The sequence below is a fragment of the Nicotiana attenuata genome, unplaced genomic scaffold, assembly GCF_001879085.1.
Source record: "Nicotiana attenuata strain UT unplaced genomic scaffold, NIATTr2, whole genome shotgun sequence".
Lineage (NCBI taxonomy): Eukaryota > Viridiplantae > Streptophyta > Magnoliopsida > Solanales > Solanaceae > Nicotiana > Nicotiana attenuata.
In genome coordinates this window covers 176,531-183,169 of record NW_017670277.1, presented here as the reverse complement: position 1 = coordinate 183,169, position 6,639 = coordinate 176,531, and positions in this window count along the sequence as shown.

The window sequence follows — 6,639 nt, the reverse complement described above, 5'->3', positions numbered from 1 at the left end:
GCGGCGGGGTGATATGGCGTGGAGAGTATTCGCTTAATATGCCATTTGTCGAAGAACTCTGTTGTTTTCTGGCCGATGAACTGTCGCCCGTTGTCGCAGCTGATTTCCTTGGGGATGCCGAAACTGCAGATGATATTCTTCCATATGAAGGTGATGACTTCCTGTTCGCGTATTTGGGCGTACGCACCTGCTTCCACCCACTTGGAAAAATAGTTAGTTAAAACTAATAGAAATCGTACCTTTCCTCGTCCTGCTGGTAGTGGACCGACTATGTCCATTCCCCATTTGATGAAAAGCCATGGGAAGTGACGGAGTGGAGTGGTTCTCCTGGTTGGTGTATCATGGGGGCATACTTTTGGCACTGTTCGCATCGGCGAACATATTCTACTGCGTCTTTCTTCATAGTTGGCCAATAATAGCCGGCCCGTATTATGCAGCGCACGAGGGCGCGGTTACCTGTGTGGGCGCCGCAGTGACCTTCGTGTACCTCTTCGAGCACTGGCCTCGTTTGGTGCGGCCCTAGGCACTTGGCCAGGGGTCCGCCAAACGTTCTTTTGTAGAGCTCGTGGTTTATCAGGCAATACCGGGCGGCCTGTACGCGGAGCTTCTTGGCTTCTTTTTTGTCGGGTGGGAGTGTTCCATCCTGCAGATAGGATACAAACTGGTTGCGCCAGTCCCAAGTCAAATTTAAGGAGAGTACCTCAGTGTGATCAATGGCTGAATGGAGGAGGGTGACCACGCTTTCTTTGTTGAAGTTTTTAGTGGCTGCGGCCAATTTTGCTAGGCTGTCTGCTTCAACGTTCCGTGCCCTCGGAACTTGTTCGAAGCGGCACTCGTCGAACTCAGTCATTAATCTGTGGATTTCTGACTGGTATTTTTGCAATCTCTGCTCCTTGATTTGGTAAGTCCTAGTGACCTGATTCACCACGAGTTGGGAGTCGCAATGGAGAATGAGTCGTCGAGCTCCATACTTGATGGCTAGTTTTATACCTGCAATAACAGCCTCGTACTCGGGCTCGTTGTTAGTCATCTCGGGGCATCGTATGGACTGGCGAATTATTTCGCCCGTGGGGACCTCGAGAACGAGTCCGAGTCCCGATCCCGAGGCATTAGCGGCGCCATCAGTGTAAAGAGTCCATAGGTCGGTGTTGGAGGGGGTATAATGTGCCTCTAGTTCCGCCTTTGGTAGTATCTCTGCGCTGAAGTCGGCTATAAAGTCGGCAAGTACTTGCGACTTGATGGCGTTTCTTGGGTGATATGAGATATCGTGCTCGCTGAGCTCTATGGCCCATCCGGCGAGCCTGCCTGATAACTCAGGCTTATGTAGGATGCTTCTTAAGGGGAAGGTCGTCACTACTTTTATGGGGTGGCGCTGAAAATAGGGTCGGAGCTTCCGAGAAGCTACGACTAATGCCAAAGCTAATTTTTCAAGGTGTGGATACCGTGTTTCGGCGTCCACTAAGGTTTTGCTAATATAGTACATAGGAGATTGCGTACCTTCATTTTCACGAACCAAGACTGCGCTGACGGCGACCTCGGATACGGCCAAATATACCAGCAGGGGCTCGCCTAGACTTGCTTTGGCCAGTAGTGGTGGCGAAGATAGGTATGCTTTCAATTTCCTCAAGGCTTCGACGCATTCCTCATTCCACTGTAACCCATTGCCCTTTCTCAGCACATTGAAAAATTTATGGCACCTGTCGGAGGATCGTGAGATGAACCTGGATAGGGCGGCTATTCGCCCCGTCAGCTTTTGCACCTATTTTTTGCTGTTCAACATCTCAGGTATCGCGTCTATCGCCTTGATCTGATCTGGGTTGACCTCTATGCCTCGTTGTGATACGAGAAATCCTAAGAATTTTCCTTAGGCCACGCCGAAGGCACATTTCTCGGGGTTTAGTTTCATCCCGTACCTTCTCAATATCCCGAAGGCTTCTTTCAGATGGTCGATGTGGTCCTCTTTTGTTGTCGACTTCACCAACATATCGTTGATATAGACTTCCATAGTCTTATCAAGCTGCTCTTTGAACATTTTGGTGACCAGCCTTTGGTACGTAGCCCCTGCATTTTTTAGCCCGAAGGGCATTACCTTGTAGCAGTAAGTCCCTTGGTAGGTGATGAAGGTCGTCTTCTCCTGGTCCTCCTCGGCCAGCATGATTTGATTGTAGCCAGAGTAGGCATCTAAGAAGCTCAACAGTTCATGTCCTGCGGTGGCGTCGATCAATTGGTCGATGTGGGGTAGTGGGAATGAATCCTTTGGGCATGCTTTGTTCAGATCGGTGAAATCCACACACATTCTCCACTTCCCGTTTTTCTTTTTGACCATGACGACATTGACGACCCACTGGGGGTACTTCGATTCTCTGATGGAGCCGTTGGCTAGTAACTTGTTTACTTCCTCACTGACTGCCTCGTTGATAGCGGCGTTGAATTTCCTTCTCATCTGTCGCACGGGCGGGTGTAATGGATCGACATTCAGCTTGTGGGTGGCGATGTCCCGTGGGATTCCCGGCATATCTGAATGGGAAAAAGCGAACAAATCTGCATGGTTAGTTAGGAATTCACGATACTTACTTGGGTTGGCGAGGCCGTGCCCGATATAGGCTTTCTTCGTAGGGTCGGTGTCGTCCAATTGGACTGGGTCGAGATCTTTGACCGTTGCTTTACAGGCCTCCACGACGTCGGGGTCTCTAACGGCGTCCATTGTCGGGTTGACCTTAGTCCCCGACACAGCTAATTGCTATGCCTCCGCGCTCGCCCCCCTCAGCTGTTGGATGTGGGCGCAATATTGAGCTATTTTGTAGCATTCCTGTGCGGTGCGCGGCTCGCCCCCAATGCTGAATACTCCCCATGGGGTAGGGAATTTGATCACTTGGTAAAGGCTTGAAGGGACCGCTTGCATGGCGTGTATCCACGGGCGCCCTATGATGATGTTGTACGCCGTTTCCTGGTTCATCACGTGGAAAGTTGTTTCCAGCGTGACTTCTCCCGCTAAAATGGGTAGTGATATTTCTCCGGATGTCCGTTCCACTGCATTGTTAAAACCAATTAGTGTTATGCAACGCAGTATTACCTTATCCTCGAGTCCCATTTGTACGAGGACCCTCGGGTGGATAATACAGGCGCCACTTCCGTTGTCAATCATGATTCTTTTAACATCTGTATCAGCAATACGTAAAGTGATAACTAATGCGTCGTAATGAGGGAAAGACAAACCGTCGGCATCAGACTTAACGAAGGTGATACTATCTTCGAAGTCGTCATACCGTTCATGGGCGATGGTCCGCTTTAGTTTGTGCGTGGTGGCGAACTTGACGTGATTGATCGCTAAGTCGTCGCCGCCTCCGATGATCATGTTTATCGTGCGTGCTGGGGAGGGCGGCTTTGGCGGCCCGTGGGGTTGTTCCCGTCCGCGTGCAAAGTTGATTTTCCCTTTGTCACTGAGTAATTCCCTCAGGTATCCCTGGTTCAGCATCTTGACCACCTCTTACCGTAGGCCTATTCAGTCTTCGGTTTTGTGCCCCCGTTCCTGATGGAACTCACATAAGACGTTTGATTTCCTTGTGGCGGGGTCTGATTTCATCTTCTGCGGCCACTGCACTTTGGTGCCCAGCTTCTCCAGTGCGTACACTATTTCTGAAGGAGACACACAAAAGTTATGGGCGGATAATAAAGGGGGCGTACCTCTTTCATTTCGGAGTGGGGCGACGTGTCGCTGTAGCGCGTCCGTATGCCTTGGTGGTGGATGGGAGGATCTGGTGTATGGCTGGTGTCGGTCTTTGTTGGAGCGTGGGAGTTGTTCTCGCCGTCCTTCGTTGCGTCGATCCCTCCTTGTTTCTGAGTGTATCGTTGTTAGCCGTTGGGTCGGCCCATTAAGATCATCCTCGTCCGCTCGTACCTCAGCGCAATAGGCGTTGTGGATTTCCTCCCATGTGGTAGGGGGATATTTCATGAGGCGGCTTAGTAGCTTCTTGGTTGCCCTCGAACCATTCCTGTTTAGCCCGTTCTGGAAAGCGGCGACTGTCATACCTTCCGATACGTTTGGTAGACTCATCCTTACCCTATTAAATCTGGCTAGGAAGTCCCTGAGTCCCTCCCATGTGGTTTGCCTGACGGCGAAGATGTCGTTGACCCTTGCTTCCGCTTTCTTTGCACCTGCATGGGCGGCGATGAACTTATCCGCCATTTCCTCGAACGTTGATATCGCCTTAGCTGGTAGCTGAGAGTACCACGTTAGGGCCCCTCCTGTCAACGTCTCACCAAACTTCTTCAGCAGCACCGATGATACCTGTTCTTTTGATAGGTCGTTGCCCTTTACAGCGGTGACGTAGTGGATTAAATGATCTTCGGGATCTGTGGTTCCGTCATATACCTTCAAGTAGGGTGGCATCTTGAAGGTTTTTGGGATAGGGTGAGGGGCAGCTTCTTCAGTGTATGGTTGTTCGACGAACCTCCCCACGTCGCGTTTTGGTAGCAACTTGGGAGCGCCGGGGATCTTGTCTACTCTCTCCTGATGTTCTTTCATTTGGTCGCGGAGTGCCTTGTTTTCATTCTCCATTTCTTCCATTTTCTTTAGGATGGCTGTTAGAGTGCCGTCGTTGGTTTGTGCCTCGATGGGTTTGTTACTTGCTCGTGCAGCTTCAGGTTCACCCATGGCAGCAGTGGTTCCTACCGTTGGTATACACCTGTCGCTACCCTGCGGTGACTTCTCAACCAAGCCACTTAGAGTGCTTGTTAGCCATTCTTCCAGTAGCTCCTTGACCACCGAGGGTGCTTCCTTAGCCGCAGATGTGGAAGCTCTTTTTTCATGCAGGATCGTCAGATCTTCGGATGGGGAAGATGAGATCTTTGCACCTGGCGTGATGCTAGGGGTTGCATTCAAGATGCCCTCGTCACAGGCCTCGTTGAGAGGATCAAGGAGGTTGGCTGTAACACCCACTATCGCTTTCATTCTGGTGTTATTTTCAGCCATATTTTGTTTTTGTGTGGCGCCGAGAATGGTAGTTGGTTGCTCTCTAGGTGGATACTATGATTTTGATTCTCGAAATCCCCACAGACGGCGCCAAATTGTTTGGCTCAAAAGTTATCGATATACTTTGCAAGCTTAAAAATAATCAAAAGTAAGGAAGGGTAAATCGTAATCAAATATAATAGACCTAGAGATCAAAAATGAAGTTGTTGTTGTAGATCTAATAGTGATAATATGAACTCAAGAGAAAGTATTCGTTAGAGATAGTGATAGAGAGAGAGTATGAGAAAATGAGAGAGTTGTATTATTTCAGAATCTTCCCTCTTTACAATGTGAAGGTCTCCCTTATATAATAAGAGACCTTCCTCGAAATAATCAAAAAGTTACAAAAATGGGTAACGTTTTCCTAGTGAAGACACTGAGTCCTAAACGATGTCGCTTTTGTCCCCACGTCCGAGTCGTACCCTTACGTTAGTCGGCATATACTCACTGGGCGTACTCATTGGCGTAGAGACGCTGACGGTCAAATTTGACCCTATACACTATTTCTTTTAATTTATTTTCAGATCTCATTATCATTGGGATTTGGATAAGTATAAGATTGTTTATCGAATTATCAAGGATCTTAATTCCTATAGTAGTATACATGCTATGTTATTTTAGAAGATAAGCTTGTATAAAAATGTAGGTGCTCATTTTTAATACTATATTACATGTCAGCATGTCCCAAAGAAGTATAAAGTGTCAGCTCTTTTTTAGATAATTCATGGTCAATTATATACTTGAAAAGGAATTCTTATCCATATAGTCTCTCCTCGCCCTTTCAATTTCTCCTTGTCATGTAGGGAGGATAAAATTAAAATAGAATGCAGACATCACTCGACACTCATCACATTGAGACTCTATTAATGACCCTAATTTGGCACAATTTTTCATTTTAGTACTTTATTTCTACCTTGTTCCATTTTATTCCTCCAATTTTATTTTGCATGTTTCATTTTGGCCCTCCAACTCTATTTCTTATGTTCCACTAACACAAAAGCTGAAACCAGTGCAAAAAATATAGCACGTGTGTATACACAAACTGAGGTGCAATAAATATCTAATTAAATATTGTCACCAGGTTTTTTCATCCTTGTCAAACGGGTCAATACTAAAATATCTGAACCCGACCATATTTTTGTGGGTTTATTTTATCTAAACGGGCCAGGTACGAAATCGGCAGATGAAAGCTTTGGAACTTAGATAATGAAGATGGGGCAACAATGGATGAAAAAATACTAACGGGTTCGGGTATTTTAGTATTGACCCATTTGACATGGATGAAAAACCATTAATTAAATATTTATTACACCTCAGATTTGTGTATACACACGCGCTATGTTTTTTGCATTGGTTTCAGCTTTTGTGTTAAAGTGGAAGATAAGAAATAGAGTTGGAGGGCCAAAATGAAACATAAAATAAAGTTGAAGGGCCAGAATGAAGCAAAGTAAAAATAAAGTGCCAAAACAAAAAATAGTGCCAAGTTAAATGGACTCTACATGTATTTCGCCTTTCTTATATTATGCCCCGTTGTTATCAATTGTAAGTTTGTAACTGCGGGTCCTCCCTTAGCTGATTGTAAATTGTAATAAAATTCATCTCTCCCAATATATGTCAAAATCATTTCT